Below are 19,844 nucleotides of genomic sequence, written 5' to 3'. Positions count from 1 at the left end.
CTTGTAATCCCAGTGCCTCGGGAAGCTGAGGCAGGAGGATCACAAGTTCACAGCCAATCTCAGCAATTTAGTGAGGACCTAAGCAACTCGGTGAGACCCTGTCTCTAATTAAAATATTTTAAAAGGGGCTAGAGATATGGTTCAGTGGTTTAAGCACCCTTGGGTTCAATCCCTGGTACCAGAATAAATAAATAAAACAATATTGGGCCTTTCACAAAGATGGTACCAAAAGTGAAGAAGAAAACACCTGCTGCTCCCAGCACCAAAGTGAGAGACAAGTCTTTGAAGGCCAAGAGGGCAGTGCTAAAAGTATTCTCAGCCACACAGAAGACCCATAGAACATCCACCTTCTGGTGGCCTAAGACATTGTGACCAGAGACAGCCCAAATACCCTCAGAAGAGCACCTAGGGGAAAGAAGCTTAACCACTATGCCACCATCAATTCTCCTTGACCTCTGAGTCAGCCTTGAAGGAGGAAATTGACATCACACTTGTGCTCATGGTGTATGTCAAGGTCAACAAGCAGCAGACCAAATGGGCTATGAAGAAACTCTATGGCATTGATGTGGCCAAGGTCAACACTCTGGTCAGACCCTATGGGGAGAGGAAAGCAGATTTTCACTGGCTCTTTATTTTGATGCCTTGGATATTGCCAACAAAATTGGGATAATATCAACTGAGTCCATCTGGCTAATTGTAAATATTTTTTTGTTTTGTTTTGTTTTTTACTATTTTAAAAACCAAAATAAATCAAAACAATATTGGATGCCCAAAGTGAATGATTGTCCAACCAAGAGATCAGAATATTTTTTGAATTTTCACAAGCTTGGATGAGTTGAGTGTATAAATGGAAAGCTTTGTGCTTTCTAAGAAAATATCAGAATGAGCAGGGAGCAGCGGTGTATGCCTGTAATCCCAACAACTTGGGAGACTGAGGCAGGAGGATCTCAAGTTTGAGGCCAGCCTTGGCAATTTAACAACCTATCTCAAAATAAAAAGTAAAAAGAGTTGAGGATGTAGCTTAGGAGTAGAGTGCCCTTGGGTTTAATCCCCAGCACTGCAAAAGAAAAAAGAAAAAAAAATAGCATAAGGAGATGAGGACAAATTTGGGGACCCCTCTTTCCGGCAACCCTCGAGCTAGGGAGCATTGTCTGTGGCTCAGATAGAAAGTGTCTGTCTTCCCTATGAGCTAAGACACTAATGGTAATGACAAGACATGGTAAGACACTAATTCCACCCAGAAGTAAGTGGAATTCTCTAGCAGGTTCAAGAGCCCCAGAAGGACAATTCAGATGATGTCTAAGTTGCACTGAACTTGGTTCCCACAGGATGGCCCTGCCTCCTAACACTAATGCTGGCTCAATCTGTTAAAGATTAGATTATTGAGTTTTCCTAAACAAGACCTCTGAAGACAAAAGCCACCCCTGCTGAAAGTAGAACACTCCTTCTACTCTCCAGATAAGGTGCCATGTTTATTGTTTCATAAGATAGGATGTAATAGGACACGCCCTGAGCTGGTCTGTAAAGGTTCCCTCTATGTAATTTTATTGGTATTTGTTCAGAGGCAGCACTGATTAGAGGAATCATTACAAGAGCCTGAGGAAAAGAAATTTGATTACCCAGTTTGGTTACCTAGGCATTTTAAGGTAAAAATAAAGACATTTAAACTAGAATAAAGAAGATCTGAGTTCCCAACACTGTCATTGTCTTACCACATTACTGCTAGGCAAGCTTTTGGATAATTATGGTAATTTACAAAGGGCACACCTGGCTGGAAACCCTGCCTTTCCTTCTTATTATGAGGTTTGCACAAGTCATATGACTTTTCTGATTTTGTTTCCTATCTATAAAGTAACATTATACCTATCCTACTTCCCTTACTGGAGTGATATAAGAATTACATTGTTATTATATGTAGCAGTGTTTCAATTCCTAAGGGTTTCACTTTAATAGCTGTGCCTCCTTTGTCTCTGACCCTGAAATGCCCCAGCACTTGCATTCCTCAGCTGGGACACTTCTGCTTTCATCTGTTTTGCCTGCCCTCCCTTGCTCTGACACCCAGACAGGACTTTCTGAGAATAAGACCACTATTGTCAATTGTTTATTTGTCTCTATTTTTTTTAAATGCATGCATTGTCTAGCTCCATTGGTTAGTGCTGAGTTACCATAACACAGGCTAATTACCTTCTGGCCAACTTAGGAGACCAGCCAGCTTGCAACTCTGGGACTTTTGCCTGCAGCTAGCAAGGCTTCCTGCCATATACCTGTGCAAAGTGAGGGTAAGTCTTGTTTTGACTTTCAAGGTGACTTAGGTGCCTGAAAGTATGAAGAGATAGGAAGGAAAACAGCAATAACCACCCTGACAATACAGCAAACAGCCAAAAGTGAGAGACTAGAACCTTTACCACGCTCTTCCCCCAAAGGTACAGTGAGTGTTCTTGTGCCTATTCCTTTTGTGGCCAATAATAGAGCCATGACTTTCCCTCATTCAGTTCCGATGAGCTCAAAGTGTGGTGGAGTTGGAATTACTCAGCCACAAGATCAGATTTAAAAATAGGTTCTCCATTTAGCCCGGTAGCCTTTCCCTCTTCGACCCCTGCCAGACACTTCTCATTCTATCAGCTCAGGGAGGGGACAGGGTAGAAGCTGGAAGGTTATGAAGGTGAGAACCCTAGGAGGCAGAAGGCTTGGGAACAAGGAAAAATGAGCTTATAGAAGCAAAAGAAGAGATAGGGGAAAATGTGCAGGGGAATCTTGTAAGAAGAAGAGAAGAAAAAGAAGTAGAGGAGCAACGGGACTGGAGACAAGGCTCTGGGAGAAGGGGAGACTTCTTTGCCCCAGGCTCCCAGTGAGACACAGCAGAAACAGCTAACTTGAGCAAATCAGCTGTGTCCAGATGTCCTTCCAAGGTTCCATCTGGGCTCTGAAAGCTGAGGTCACAAGTCACAGTTCAATGCCTACACTAGGTCCAGGAGTCAACCTTGCTAGTCCTTGCAATGGCAGCTGCAGTCCAGATCCCCTAAAAGCAGTGCAGTCATCCCTTCCTCTTTGTGACAGTTTCTCTAAATTGCTGAGGTTGGCCTCAAACATGTGATCTTCCTGCCTCAGCCTTCTGAGTAGCTGGATTATAAGTATACACCCCCAGGGATAAATTTTGATATGTTTTACTCAGAACAGAAACAGTGTCTGACTTATGATAACTGTACTATAAATTTGTAAAGATGAATGAATGGACATGCAAACTAAGATTATAATAATAGGAAAAACCCTTTAAGTTACTCAATAAGTGAGTGTCAGAGCAGGGCTGGAATTCTCCCTCATTCCAGATTCATAGGGTTTACCATTCTTTCCAAGATTTTCTCAGCCAATATGCATGCTTTTCAAAAGTTCATTACCAAAATTCATTCAGAAGGGCCTGCTTTGGTTTTAGGGAAGCAAGTTTACCCCTCCCTAGGGTTCCATTTATTATAAGTTCAGGGCGTGTTCAAGTTTCAAGGATGGCTTTGAAATATCTAGTCAATTGAAGTGCTGAGGTCTGCTTGGTCTTGGGATGAATCTATGTATTATCAGGATCCTGCAGGGCCAGTTAGATCTTAGTCAAGTTAAGATCTTAAACCTGGGTGGGATGCACTCAGACCACAGAGTCTTCCACCAGGAAATCTTTTGGGTAAATAAATGTTATTAGGTTTTAAGACACTCTTTTCTAAATCATTGATTTCTTCTTTCCAATTTTTTTTTTTTTGTATTAAAAGTATTTTAGCTGGGCTTGGTGGCACACACCTGTAATCCCAGTGACTTGGGAGGCTGAGGTGGAAAGATTCCAAGTTGAAAGGCAGCTTCAGCAACTTAGCACCAGGCCCTAAGTAACTTAGTGAGGCCCTGTCTCTAAATAAAATAATAATAATAATAATAATAATAATAATAATAATAATAATAAAGTCTTAGTGATTCCTTAGAATCAGAAAACTTAGAATGGAACCACTATTTGATCCAGCTACCTCAATCCTTGGTTTATACACAAAGGACTTAAAATCAGCATATTACAGTGACATGGCCATGTCAATATTCATAGCAGCACAATTCACAATAGCCAAACTGTGGAGCCAACCTAGATGCCCTTCAACAGATGAATGGATAAGGAAACTGTGTACACAATGGACTATTACTCAGACATAAAGAAGAATTAAATTATGGCATTTTCAGGTAAATGGACAGAGCTGGAGAATATCATGCTAAGTGAAATAAGCCAAACCGGAAAAACCAAAGAGTGAATGTTTTCTCTGATAAGCAAATGCTGATCCCTAATGGGGGGAGATGGCGTGTGGGGAAGAATGAAGGAACTTTGGATTGGGCAGAGGGGAGTGAGAGGGTGGGGAGAGGGTGCTGGGGTAGGAAGGAAGGTAAAATGAGATGGACATATTACTCTATATGTATGTATGACTACACTACCAGTGGACTCTGCACCATATACAGCCAGAGGAATTAGAATTTGTGCTCCATTTGTATACAATGTATCAAAATGCATTCTACTGTCATATATAACTAATTAGAACAAATTAAATAAATAAATAAATAGGGCTTGGGATGTGGCTCCGTGGTTAAGCATCTCTGGTTTCAAGGGATGTAGCTCAGTGATAGAGTGCTTGCTTAGCATGCATTCAATCCTGGATTCAATCCCCAGCACTAAACAAACAAACAAAAATGAAACAAAACAAAACAAAAAACTCCCTTTCCCTGTTCAACTCATTATCAGGCATATGCATGCCAGTAAGAAGAACACGTTGAAATTTGGTGCATAGAGCATGCTTATGATTTGCAGGATGAAGGTGAAGGAAGGCTGTGAATCACCTATGACAGATCCAGGAGAAACTTACCATAGCCAAGTGGAGGGCAATCTAAGGTAGTCTCTCTGAAATAACTGGACTGCAACTACGAGAGATCAAGAAGCAATGGTGCCCTGCAGTATGCAGGGAGACTTGACTCAGATGCTAGGGAAGTTTAAGAAACACTCAGCAGATCCCGAGGCTGAGTTCCACCTGTAAGGAAGAATTTACTAATGTATATGTCATGATGGGAAAGAACATGTTTCTCCATTTGAACCAGAACTCCAACATGTCAGCAAACAGGTTAGGAATATGCAACATGTAAAACCTTTTGAACTAGAAGTCTTAAGACAGAAAATAAATGGAATTGCATGTGTGTATGATTAAAAAAATATTTATAGCCAGGTGTGATGGTGCACACATGTAATCCCAGTGACTTGGGAGCCTGAGGCAGGAGGATTGCAAGTTTGAGGCCAGCCTGGGCAACTTAGTAAGATCTTGTTTCAAAATTTAAATGTAAATAAACAAATAAAAAGTTCTGGGGATGTAGCTTAGTTGTAGAGCACCCCTGTACCAGTACTGCAAAAAAAAAAAAAAAAAAAAAGCAGCTTTGATCCAATCACATCAAAGAAATTCTTGATTTCATGTGCATGAATTTAGCTTATATGCAAAACCCACATATATACTATTATTGTAGCTCAGCCAAGGGTTAAATTGGATCTTAATATTGAGATTTTTTTTTGTTTTTTATATTGCATCAGGCTTTTATAAGTCTTAGAAATAAATAAAAATGGCTTAGCTCTGGTTCAAAGAGGATTTTCCCCTAGAGCTGATTTTACTATAATATATAGCTTCATATAAAACCTAGCATGCTGAATACAGTTAGTCTTCAAAGTGGATTAGGTTTGTTGTGCTTTGGGCATTTCCAAAGCATTAGTTACAGTACATTGCATTAGCTTTACCAGTTGCTTCTCCTGTAATGAAAGTCATAGAAAGATCATCCGCTTGAATAGGAGACCAGAATGCCATCTTTTAACTTCTATTGAGTGTGATGGAGATGATAATTGAATGGCAAAACCACTCCCATTGTAAGGGAGCAATGAAGCATTCTTTAGTTCCTTTACAAAAGGCAAAATCCGAGATGCAGAAATCTGAGATGCTGACAAGCCCTATTCATGCAGTGATAATAATAATGATAACAATAATGATCATAATTGTACCAGTTGTTACCATTTGCCACTTTCCCCCTTGTCCATGGGCTTTAAAATAAATAAACCTGTATTCTAAGCTATTAACTTGACCTCAGTCTTTATCCGCCTTTTTTTTTTTTTTTGTGGGTGTGTGAGTGGGAAATGATTTCATATACGCAGCGTGTGAGTGGCATTGTGTGGAAAACGTGAATTTTTTATATTGCTCTATGGTGTGTGGATGCTGCGTACCTTGTTGCCCTAGTGATAAATGTATGATACATGTACTCACATCTGCATACATAAAAATGAGGCCACCATGGATTTTTCTTAGCATTAACTATGTGGGAGAGACTGGTTAATCTCTCACAAGTCCTTGAGACAGTCACTTTTATTATGAATCTGATTTTTCATATGGGTTAACTAAAGCACTAAGAGACTAATTAACTTTCTAATAAGTGGGGGATCCAGGATTTGAACCAGATATTCTAATTCTAGAACTCTTGCATTTCATTGTCAGTCACCGAGCCTCCTATAAGTGAGGAAATAAATGAATATTATAAGCTTACTATAATTGGAAAGCAACCTATAAATGTCAAGAAGATGCAATTGTGCCTGCCAGCCTTGGGAATTCAGAAGTCTGGCATATATGTCTGTACATACCATATTTACATTTATTTCAAACAGGTCATATGATGAATATTAAGACTGAAGATGGTATTTTGTATAGGCATTTGCAATCATTGTGCAGTATAGGTTCACAGGAAGATTACCACTTGAATAGAAAATCAAAATGCCATCTTTTAATTTCCTTCGACTGTGATGAAGATGATAATGAAATGGCAGAGCCGCTGTCGCTGTAAGGGAGCAATGAAGTTAGCATGTCAGGCACAGGTTAGAACTGAGATGTTGACATTCAAGAGAGAGAGAGAGAGAGAGACTCCTCCACGTTGGAGGAGGCCAAGCTGATCACATGGCAGCCTAAACTCTGGAGCCAGATTATCTAGATTGAACCCCGGCCCAGGTGCCAATTGGTTGTGTGTCTTTAGATGACCTTCCCAAGCCTTTTTCCCCCCCCTTTTGAAAATGGGAGTGACCACTAATACATTGGTTTAGTTTAAGAATTAATAGAGACAATGTCTGATTCCTTGTAAGTGTGAAGTAAATATTATCTGCTCTTACTATGATTATATTTGAGTATTAGTCTAATTTAGACAAAATTGTCTTCCCACCCTCGGTGGAGAATCTGTGTACACATGTTCTTCTTTGTGACGTTTCTTCTCAGAAAACAAGTGGATTTTTCCTGGAATCTGGGCCAAACACTTACAAAACCCTTTGTTTGGACAATGCGCTGTAGTCCCGAGGTAGGGCAAGAGAGGGCACTGTCAGCAGAATAGTAACAGGAAGGCTGAAGTAGAAGTAGTCTAGCTTTAAAAATATGTGACACCTTCTGAAATACAAAACTATTCTCACAAAAGGTGTTTCTTTCTTCTTAAAGTGCATGGTAATATGTTTGGGGACTCAGCTATTTCATAATTAATAAGTAAGCCTCACCTTTGTGCCACAGTAAACAGGGCAAAAAAGTGGCCCTGAACTCTACAAGATGCCTTTAAAGACACTTTCTACTTGGAAACTCAAATGGAATGACCAGACATTTAGGAGGGATTAAATAATGGCTTAATATTGGCCTTCTGGTCAGTTCCCTTTGGACAAGGAACTATGGAAGAGGGTGGTTATTATCTGAAGAGCTGGCCAGCATCAGAATATAGGTCTCTTGGGGTTCCCAAAGGGAAGTTGGAGGAGTTGTATATCTAGAGACTTTTGAAAGAGAGCTGGATGAAATTTCATGTCTCAGTGATGGTAAGCTGAGGCCCTTGCCAACATCAGGAGAAAGAGGATTGACTGAACTCCAATTCAGAGTGTTTTCTTATGAGTTAAGAGACAAACAGCTATTTCCAAATGTATTCTAATTCCTTCCTTTAAGTGCTCCCTGAAGATCCATAGTCCAAACACCCTTAACTGAGAAACCTGGGCTTTTAGTTAATCAGGAACGAATGTTCTGGGCAAAGAGCATTGTGGCCCCAGGTTCCTTCCTGAAATCTCCTATGTGATGGAGGCTCAGTCAGAGCTCACAGTCAGAGCTGCCCCCCTAGGGAAACCGCAGAGCCAAGATGAACAATATTCTTTAATTTTTGTGTCTCCAGAAGGGCCTTGTGGTAGAAGAACAATCTCTAGAGATTTTGAGGCCGGGAAACTAATTGCACGGAATGCCTCATCAATCATCCTTCTAGCTTGGCTCCCTGGCCTCATTGCCCCCGTTATCATTTCTTCATTTACAGATATTCACTGAACATAAATGTAAATGCTCAGGATGGAGCAGTGAGCTCAATAACAGAATGACAAATGATGAATGGAACATAAATCTTGCCTGGATGGCAGTTACGGTCTAGAGGAAGTAGAAAATTCACACTAGTCATTATGATACAGGGCTGGGGTGTTGCTCAGTGGTGGAGTGCTTGCTTAGGATGGATGAGGCCCTGGATTCCACCCCCAGCATCACACACACACACAAATAATAATAATAATAAAATAATTATATGAGATAAAAATAATAATAATTATTATTATTATATGAGATGGGAAATAATGTGTTGAAAGAGATATAGGTAAACTGATTTGAGACTATTTTGTACTTGTAATGATAGATTTAAATGGATTTTGAAGCTATTCTCAAAGGAGATAAGAAAGAGAAGATGTCACAATATGACAACTGGAAGAGCAAGAGCAGGCATAGATTTGAACCCGTGGGATGTTTTAGAACCTTAGACCTAGAAGTGACCAAAGGCATCTGTCTCAACCACATAGTGAGACTGTCCCCGACAGGGTCATTCTGAGTGTCACTACCTCTGTGGATGGGAACTCACCATTTACTCTTAGATTAACAGTATCTGGTTCCTGAAGGCAGTGAGGGAATTTCTGTGTTTGTGTGTGCACCTGTGTGTGACAGAGTGTGTACATGAGACAGGAAGGAGGTGGGGCAGTGGACTTGACTTTTAGTATTCTAGGTGCCCTCTGCCTGAAGGACATTCAGGAGTGACAAGTGATGATTGGTTTGTTCTTTGAGTTAAGCTGGGAAAATTTATGATGGGATGGAACCTGAGGTCTCTGAGGTCCAAGGTTCAAGGGCCTGCATGGGTGGCAAACTCGCATGGAATGAGATCACGTGAGCCAGACTTCAGGAAGGAGACTTTGCTCTGATGAGCAAGATTTAAGCTTTTGTCTGACTACATCATGGAGAGAAGTTAACTACCTGTGGAAGCCAAACTGAAACATAGAGAAGCCGCTTTTAAAGGTCTTCTAGTGTTTATCGAGCTACTATTTCAGCAAAGGGTGGCAAGCCCCGTTTTATAAAAAATACCGTAGTGGAGCCTCAGGCTGACCTATTTGCAAAAGGCCAGCAGTTGGAGTCTTGAGTCTTTAATCCTCAATAGCAGGATCCTTGAAGCACCAGGATTTTGAGCCCTGCTGACTTGCCTCAGATCTATAAGTCGACTTCTTAACAGGTAAGAAGTATTTGAGACACTTGGGCAAAAATTGGTGATTAGGGCTACCTACATTAATGTGGTCTGGACATGCCCTCAAAGATATTTCTTTCTGTTATTTCTGGCAAGGGTGTTCTGCTAGATATTCAGGATAGTGTCTCTTTTGAAAAATATTTAGAATTCAATGTGAACTCCCAAAGAAATTGGTTTAACTTTGTGGTGTATTTTAGTTAGGGAACTAACAGAAGCTGACTGAATTAAACGTGAAGAAAATTCTACAAACAAAGTTTTAAAGGCTTAAATCTTGCTCATCAGAGCAAATTGCAATTTCAAATATTAATGTATTTGCAAAATTGAAAATCAAATAAACCTTTATCAAAAAAAAAAAAAGAAAGAAAGAAAGATAGGGAGAACCAGTTTAAATAATGCCTGAAATAGATATTTTATAGAAAGTCAAAATGGATTAATTGTGAAGTCGATAAAACACAATTTTGGATTAAATAACTGGGTTTGAATCACATCTGATGTTTAAAGTTTTTAATTTCTCTGAGTCTTTGCTTCCTCATCTCTATAATGAGTGGGGTGGGGGGAGTGACATTTGACTCATAGGAATAGAATAAGTCTTAAGAAAAATACAGGGCCTGGCTCAAGAAATCTTAGGTGATTTCTGAAAATTTTTAAGACTTTGAAACATTTCTAATCTATGCCTAATTGAAGCAGATTTTCATTTGGTTCAGGTCCTAGTTGCCCTATATTTACTTGAAATCAACAGTGTAAGATCATATAAGTTGATTATTTACAGATGGACTTTTATCAAGCTGTGGTGCTCTGCAAGATTGTGTATAAATCAAGTAATATTTAAAATGCTTTAGGGAAATTTCCCACATTAAGAAATTCAATTTATGTAAAGCAAAAAGGCCTTTCCAAAAGCAAATAAATATTCTACTCTATCTTTTGCACAAATCTGAATGTTCACACATTGGGATTAGTTCTAGCGAGGTATTGTGTTTGATTAGCTTGTTGCTTTGTAGGGGCTTATGAGGGAATTGGATGCTCACAAAATGTGTCCGCTCAAAGGCAGGCTGAGTTAGGCCTCCTTGGTGCAGTTTGTTTTTAAATTATTCTTTGAGGTCAAAAATACTACTTCCAAAATAATATTGGGAGTTGCTCAGATAGAATTTGACCAAAGTATGTTTTGACAAAAGCTGTTCCACCTCCAGCTTTGTGACCTTGGTTCAAACTTTACCTTGCCAACCCTTCAGTTTCTCATCATGAATCTGGGTGAAATATGGTGGAAGAAGGATGGGCATTGAACTAAATGTTTCATGTTTCTTCCAGGCCTATAATTCTATCACCCAAGGAAAGTCTATTGTTCATAAAAATCCCCAATTGTCAGGCAGAATTAGTGTCTTCCAGACATACCTGCTTACCTATCCAGGGAGTGTTAGAGGGCATAGGAAATAAAGCTCTTTCTTTTCCTGGAAACACAGAAAAATAGTGTCACTCTATATCTAGCGATGCATTTAATGTCTATTTGGAAACTCTATTCAACAGATGGCTTTCTCATAGAATGTTCCTTATTCAAGTTTATTAATTGAATAAAAGTTTCATCCTTGTAACTGAATGTGGTGTAATTCTAGTGCAATCCCAGTGACTTGAGAGGTAGAGACAGGAGGATTGTAAATTCCAGGCCAGCCCAGGCAACTGAGTGTGACCCTGTCTCAAAAAATAAAAGGGTCTGTGAATGTAGCTCAGTATTGAGTGCCTCTAGGTTCAATCCTCAGTATCACAAAAAAAAAAAAAAAAAAAAAAATCATGCATGCAACAAACATCTATTTTTAATAAATATTTTGGTCAAATAAGTGATTTGTTTTATATAAAGCATTTTTCTAGACTTATATATTTTTAGATATTTATTGTTAGATATCAAGGGTGCTTCAACCTAAGTAGATCTTTCTAGTTTATAGACTCTGAGAGCTACAAGACTTTAGAAATCACTTACCATGGGGCTGGGATTGTGGCTCAGCCGTAGAGCACTCACCTAGCACGGGCGGGACCGGGGTTTAATCCTCAGCACCACATAAAAATAAAATGCATTGTGTTGTGTCCATCTATGCCAAAAAATAAATATTTTTTAAAAAAAGAAATCACTTACCATAACCAATCCTCAAATCCCAATTTCAGAGTATGTAAAATATCATGAAGTCACTGGATCAAGGCAAGGTGTGGGCACAGTGATCCTGAATCTTAGCTCCTAGGAGAGAGGTAGGGGGATATAAACAGGAACTCTACCCCTCAGGACAGTTCTGGGGCAGAGTATAGCCATCGCAGGTGCAAACCAACTATCTCTAAAAAGTGGGAACATCCAACATTGTCACTTTCATTGAGATCAGAGTTAAATCCAACTGCAGAATTGTACAGGAATGAATTATTTACAATTACTGCCTCCAGATGCTTTGCTTGCAGAAAGATAAATGACTCAGGGTGCAATGGAAATAATTGACCAGGGCTGGATTACAGGGGCCACCAATGAAAATCCTCCATTGAGTCCCACCATCTTTTGTTCCTTCCTGTATCATAACAAAGCAATTCCATTTTTTTTTTTTTGGCTTGTTATAGTATGAAAAGTATGTGTGTATATATATACATACACACACACACACACACACACACACACACACACACACACACATATATATATATATATATATATATATATATATATATATACACCAAGTATATCCTTGGTGGGGGTGGGGAGTAGTATACTATTGTATCCCATCTGAATAAGCCCAGCAACTGTTTCTGGTTTCACTTTTATGATCTCAGTGTTGTATCTCAGCATAAGAAGTTATCACCCTTCTGAACCTAGAAGCGGTTGGAGTGCACTGGCTCAAACATGAAAAGTTCTGTGAATCTTGATTTGCTTGTCTATAATAGGTTTCTGATTGAGAGGCAGTGGAACAACCAACATTCCTATCAGAAAAGACTTGGTTGGCTGCTTTAACTTTTAAAAGAAATCATTTGCTAGAGCATGAGATTCCTCTTGAATGAATTAAGCTTCCAACTCTGACAGTCTTGGTCTTTGTATACAAAGTCCTTTTCCATCTGTGAAGTGCCACCTTTTTGATGTGTGATTTCAGTAAAACGGTGTAGCTTCCCTGTGCCTCTGTTTTCTAATCAGTAAACCAAAAATGAACAAAGAAGATAAAGTGATGGTTGAATCAGACCTTGGAAATCTCTGTTCTGCCATTCTGGAATTCTGGGATCACTAGAATGTGAACTCCTCCAAAGCCCAGACTTGATTTTGTGCACCTCTGTTTTCCAGCACTTAGAATGATGTGCTCAATAAATATATGTTAAATGGATGAACAAGGGAAAATTTATAGTAACATAATGTCTCCCCCTCAAACCTCACCCACTTGAATGTTCAGTATGCTCCATGTAAATTGTTCTTTTAGTAAATCCAAGAATGTGCCATGTTCTTTTTCGTATCTCATTGACTTTTCACACGTGGCTTCTCTGCTGGAAACATGCTTATCTTGATCTACATGGAAAACTTTGCTACCAGTCTTCAAAACGTGACTAGGTACTGTCTCTGCTACAAAGTTCTCTGGATCAGGATCTTTCTCCCCTGTATTAACACTGTACTTGGTACATATTTCTACTAAGGTAGATTTTGCTACCAAGTTGTAGTTCTTGAATTGATTTTCTGTACCTTCCTCCCCTCCCCCAAATTTGAAGCAACTAAGGCCACAGTCATCTATGATAAGCATCCAAAACATTTTCAAAAACTGAATAGTTTTACATACACTTTTAAGAAATTCTTTATAGTACTGAGAATTATGGTATGCTTAGAATCTGGGAATATTAAATACTTTTTGATTGATTTGCTAGATTACCAGGTACACCACCAAGCTTCAATTTTCTTAGCAGGTATAGGCAGAACTCCATTTTAAATGGCATAATCGTGCAGTTACATTTTGTTCCTCTGAAACGTAACATCTACCAACAATAACACACACACAACAAAAAAAAAAAAAAAAAAAATTAAGAGGGAAAAAAACCCACTTTATTCCATTCCCCAACTGTTCTCTTGACTGGGCTCTTCCTTCCTCTTTTTTCTTTGTCCCCCTCTGTCCTTCTTCCCTACCCCCCCCCCCCGCCCCGCCATAAACACTTACCTTTTCACAATCTAACTCTGGGCCCTAGAAAAGTATTTAACACACAGCTGATGCTCAAAACCATTTGAGAATGAATAACTGTCTCTGATTCTGTTCACTGCCGAATTTCTGGAAGGTACAGTCTGATCTTGCAGACTTCCATTTATTCCTTCTCTGTTTACTCTTTAACCTATCACAATCTCATTTCTCCTTTCAGAGGTTATCAATGACTTAATTATAAAATCTAATGAAATTATATCAGTCTTCCTCCTGTTTGACTATATTATAGCATTCAATATAATTTGTCTTATAGAAGTAAGATACAACTGAAAAAGTATGAGTTTTAAAGTAGAGAAACCCCAGTTTAAATTAATGCACATCTTTCACTTCCTAGCTATATGACCTTGGGCAAGTCACCTTGTAAAATCTCTCATTATTCTAAAATGGGGCTTTTGATAGCAGTTTCTCAGGGCTGTTAGAAGAGTCAAATACAATTTAGAGCATGAAACACTTAGCACACTACCTGTCTTGCTGTAACCAGGCAATAAATTCTGGTTCCTTTCTTTTCTTGACTTCTGAATCATTACCCTTTCTTGGTTTTCTTCCATTCTATCTCTGAACAAATCTTCACATGGGTCCCATTTTCCTTGCCCATCTCTTCTTATTCCACATTTTTTTTTCCTGCCATATTTTAAATTTCTCCCATCTCTTATCTGAACTATTTGCCATTCATATGATCAATATCCCCAAAATATTTGTGGATTGAATGTTAGTCTCCTGATTGATCTATGTACTTCTCCCCTTTGATTTTCCTGTACATATTTCATGCTATCACTAGAGCTGATACTCCCCAAATACAGGTCAATAACGTCACCCTCCCAGAACAAAAATAAAAATAAAAGCCAATTTGAATATCATCCCTTTATCTGAAGGGTAAAACCTAAATTTCAACTTTCACCATAATCTCTCCCGTGTTTTTTCCACCTCATCTTCTAGTATGTCCTTTAATATAATGTGACATCTTTCCTTATTTTCAGAAACTGAGTATTCACTCTTCCTTGCCTTCTCTCAAACTTTTACTGCCCAATTTTTTTCTATTGAGATGCATGCTTAATGTCTTAAATGCCAGTTCCTCTATAGGACTTCCTTACACCACCTCTTTCCCTCTAGTTAAAATTTATCAATCTTTCCACTCATATCTCTTTTGCCCTTCATTAATCCTGCCTTGCTAGACTGTGCACTCTGATGTACAAAGTGCATTTTATTTATCTTGCTGTGCTCTATCACTTCCTCAGTTAGAAGTCTTATAGAGTGGTCTAGCTTAACAACTACTTGTAGAATTGAACTGAATTGGAAATGAACATGAATAGTCCTGTTTCCTAACAAGGGCATGATAAAGAAAATGTAAATAGACACAGCAAATTCTAACATTTATAGAGCTCTTACTACGTGCTAAGCTCTGATCTAAATGGCCTACATTGTTCTAAAATGCCCACAACCACTTCAGGAGAGAGATGTTATTCAGGATTTTTTTTTTTTTTTAAAGAGAGAGTGAGAGAGGAGAGAGAGAGAGAGAGAGAGAGAGAGAGAGAGAGAGAATTTTTTTAATATCCTTTTTTTAGTTATCTTTGTTTGTACATGGTGCTGAGAATCGAACCCGGGCCGCACGCATGCCAGGCGAGCGCACTACCACTTGAGCCACATCCCCAGCCCTTATTCAGGATCTTGATTTTACAGATAAAAAGATGGAGACATCCTGTCTGATAGCAGGTAATAGCAAGAAGTCAGAAACTCTGCTAGCTTGACTTTGGGCCTGTGCTTTTAATAACTGGTTGATAGGCTGATATATTCCATGATGCTTCTGAGGAATGTAATTGAGTACCTAAAGCATGGGATGATCAGCCAAGGGTGGATGGGGTGACTGCAGGGAAGTCTTTTCCAGCCTTGGTTTGCACAAAAATTGTCCTGGCAAGATCTAGAGGACAAGAGATAATATCTGTTTGTGCCTTGGTATTCTGGTATCAAAAACAAAGGTAGCCAAATGTTGTTGTGCAAAACAACCTCTGACTCCTAAGACTTTTAATGAGCTATGAAACCAGGAGGGCTTATCGGGTGGCAGTCCTTCTCCTGAGGTGACGTCATTGCTCACCCTGGCTCCAGTGAAGGCTAGTGGAAGCAACCTCTGTTGACCTTGGGCATTCCCCAAGGCTGACAGCCCCCCTTCCCCCAGGCTGTATTCTGGGGAACTAACTCTCCATCAAGGTTTTGAAGTTTTTTTCTCCTTTTTCTTCAGAAAAGAGAAGCAGGACATGATGGCATGGTCAACCATGATTTTATTTAGATTGTGTTTAGCCTGTGTCAGCCTCCTACTGTACCCTTCTTCTCTAACCACATGAATCCAGTGCAGTTTCCTCTGACCCTTCTTAAGTAACTAGCTGCTTTCTGCTGAAGTGAAAGGGGGATTAGTGAAAGGGAGAGGAGAGGCCATGGGTGGAGTTTAAATTATTCTCTCCAATTCCTTCTCCTGTCCCCATATCCTCCACCCCAGTCCCTTGCTTCACTAGTGCTTTTGATCACTGTATTTATAGCTCACTGTGCAAGATATTAAAGCCATTTGTGGGTTTCTGAGAGGTGTTTAGCATGTGTGATCAAAATGCCTGAAGCCAGTGGTGGTCCCTTCAGACAGACTTTGTTTTAGGCAGAAGCAAATTGCCTTCACTTTAATAAGAGTCTGGACCTTAGAGACCCAAAATGGTAAGGTAAGGATGGGCCTTTAAGAGATAATCCCTTTCCTTCCCCTGCTTCTAATGAGGCTCCAGTTACCTTTAAAGAGAAAGCCACTCTAACTGGGTTTGGTAAGGCATTCTAGTCCTTAGCTGGCCTTACCCTTGGTAAAAGTTTATCATTTTATTTAGATTGCTAAACACAATCTAAATAAAATGATAAACTTTGACCTGACCTGAACTGCTCTCCTGAGGTAGCCAACTCTATGCCAACTCATTTCTATTGTTTAGCAATAGACAAAGCTAGAGATTGCCCTTTGTTCTAATATCCTCCATATTTCCACCTTCCCTGTGAGCAACAAGTCTCACTTGTGTCCAATGCCTGCTGCTTTCCTTGGAACCAAGACTAATGACTAGGGTTGGCCATTCTGAATACTGTTCAGGGCAAACTCTGTGTCCAGGCTTGAGGTGGGAACTCTTTGTCTTGCAGCAACAGTGTTGAAGGGGACACCCTTGTATTCTTGGGAGTTTCCTGCCCTTGGCATCCTGAGACAGGTAGGACGATAGGTTAGTGGGGCCTACATCTTCCACCTCACACCCCAGAGAAAACTATCCTTTAAGTTGCTATATTTCAATTAAATCATCTGCTGAAAGTTTCTACTGAATAATGAACTATGTTCTCTATGGGTCTCCAGGAGTAATAGACAGGTGTTGGGTATCCCGGAAAAGGGAACTTGTGCAGCTGAGAATAAACAACAGTTGCTTGGTAATCTGAGCTTCTTTCATTTAAGTCAGAAGGCTAGCTGTGTGTTGGGGGATGGGGCCTGAGTTGGTCTGGCCACCACCTGTCTGGGGGGTGGAGGCAGGTGGAAAGGTGAGGTCAGTTTCCCAGAGAACCTTGGAGTCACTGAGAACCAAAACCAGAGAGAGGAAAAACAGAGGGTGGGGGTTAGAGGGAGCTTGGTGAGTGAATGCAGTGGCTAAGGTTCTAAAAGAGGGTCCTAGAAACTCTTTGGTCCTAGCACCCTGATACCAGCTGCACTGGGCAATTGTTTTTCTAAGCATCTTGCTTCCATTTTCCTGCATGTAAAACTACTGTTGGAATTAAACAGCGCCATGTAATTTAATAATGTACCCAACTGAAGCCAGAGTTAGTAAAATTCTGGTGTTACTCATACTGCTTTCCGGAGCTAATGCATTTGATGTGATTTTGGTGGCCTCTAAACTGACTTCAGAAGGCCCAGGTTCAAGTTCTGGCCTTGTCCTCGATGAGTCATTGTCATTCATCATTGACCTTGGATAAATTACTGCAACTCTCTGTCTCACTTTTATCAAGTGTAAAATGAGAGGAATAAGTCCTGTTCTTCCTCACAGCTAGGGCCCCTGGGCAATGTGACATATGAGAGTCCTTCTAAAAAACATGAAAGTCACATACAAATAAGAGCACAGGATTCTATAGAGACTCAGTGGAAGGAGAAATTTGTTTGTCCTCAATATGTTTCCAGTTTTCAAGTGACAACAGCTCACAGTTGAAGAGCATTGCATGTTTCAAAGCAGTGACCTATTATTACCTTACTAGGGTGTGTTTTGATTAGTGTTTTAATGGATTAATAAGGTTATGGCTTGAAAGGAAGAAGGGACTGCAGATGGAAGTGAGCAGGGACAGTGTTAGGGTTTGTTTTTATTTTTATGTTTTCCAGTGCTGAATGCCCTGGAGCAGGCTGCAGTACCTGAGTTACTAAAGACGGTATTAGAGAAAAGAGGTACTCTGGGTGTCTGCTTCCAAACCAAGTGAGACCTTCTCAGATTTGGTTTGGAGGAGGTTTTGCCTCAGGCCAGGTGATCATTCTCAACCAGTATTGTGCCCAAAGCCTAAATTAAATCTCACAGGATTTTGGGTCCAGAACCTATTGTAGGACACTTGGCTGAAGTGTATGGGAAGAGGGAACTGGTGGCTCTTCTTCCTTTTGAGAGGCATATGTTTAAATTCAGCATAAAGGGGACTGCACCCTTTATTGACTCTCCTTTTCTCCAAAATACCCGTGGAATTGTGTAATTGTGTGTGTGTGTGTGTGTGTGTGTGTGTGTGTGTATGTGTGTGGTGGGGGCTATTTATTTACTTTTGGTTTTTAAATGAATGGCAGTGTCCTTACTTCCTTTATTCCCTTGCATACCTTGGTCTCTTATTTCAACAATCCATCTAATAGGCAGCTTCCTGAAATTGGGAAGTTGTCAGATCCTCTGCAAAGTGTTCCTCCTTGGAGGAAACCCAAGGCAGTGATGAACTGTGTGGAGCCTTGGCCTAGCTCCTGATCCTGAAGTTTGGAGTGACAGTACAGCTTCCTCAGTGTCCTGGCAGCGGGAGAGGTGCCTACGCCTTGCCAGTCCTGACACCTGATGGAAAGGGGTTTCTCCTTTCCATGCCATGTCCGGGAGTTAAAATAGAGTGATACCAAATCATCCCTGAGAGAGCCAGTGCCCGGATGTGAAGAGTCAGAAACAGAAGCCCATTTCGGGGTGGGGGGGGGTCATTTTTGGGTGGGTCTGGCCTTGGCTTTTCAGCTGTAGTCTCTCCTTGAGGAAGACGCACTTCCTTGGGTTTCACAGCCTCTCAGAGGTTATGCCATGTCAGATGCTTTGAGCTGCCCCATGTGTCACTGCAGGGCATAATGGACTCATGGACAGCTGTCTGTGTCACCCTTGATGTTTTGCTGATCTGCAGGGATATAGTTTTTGTTGTTGTTGCAGTAAATTCTGGCTATGTAATTTCTCCTCAGCTTTGGGACACTTATGAAATGTAACCTTTATCCTGGCCCAGAATCTGGGCATTGACTCTCAAATGGAAACTGGGCCCACAGAGAAGGCAGAGAAGAGGCTGGATCCAGTTGTGGACTCTGTGCAGTCTTTGGGGTCCCTCCTGGTCTAATTGTACTGAAGTGGTAACTGTCCTGCTGGGAAGAAAAGGGAGGGTTCTATGATAGCAGCTAGGCTGATTGGATTCTGTCCAGCAGAGGAACCCCCCCAGGGTGGATCCCTTCCAAGTCCCATCTCTTAGGTTGATACCTAGGTCTGGGGAGGGACGGTTCAACACATCTTTGGACACCACTAGAACTCGGATCTCTTCTAGGTTCTGTGATCTGTGGACATACCAGACTTTGTGACCCAGTCTATGACACTGGCAGGCTGAAGCAGAATGTAAACAATGCCAGGAATGGAAAGGGGTGCCCCTGACTCCTGGGACTCTGTTGATGCACTGCCTTGTCTTGTTTGCCTTTCTCTGTTTCCTTGTTTCCGTGGGATGGGGCCATGGTATTTGAAGATTATACAGGGTTCAGTCTTTTTTCCTTACTGGTCCCGTGTGTCCTATTGTCTGTCTTTCCTTGGTATGTCATGTTGGTGTCCTCAG

The 19,844-nt window shown here is 40.5% G+C and overlaps 1 pseudogene; it reads left to right on the top strand.

Annotated features, from left to right (window-relative positions):
• The first annotated feature begins 219 nt into the window (after positions 1–219).
• LOC143387287 (large ribosomal subunit protein uL23 pseudogene) lies at positions 220–2,432 on the top strand (annotated as a pseudogene).
• Positions 2,433–19,844: the final 17,412 nt, after the last annotated feature.

Source organism: Callospermophilus lateralis, chromosome 2 (genome assembly GCF_048772815.1).
Source record: "Callospermophilus lateralis isolate mCalLat2 chromosome 2, mCalLat2.hap1, whole genome shotgun sequence".
In the NCBI taxonomy this organism is placed as follows: domain Eukaryota; kingdom Metazoa; phylum Chordata; class Mammalia; order Rodentia; family Sciuridae; genus Callospermophilus; species Callospermophilus lateralis.
The sequence above is the reverse complement of the archived record's forward strand: the minus strand, read 5'-3'. Positions and strand labels throughout refer to the sequence as shown.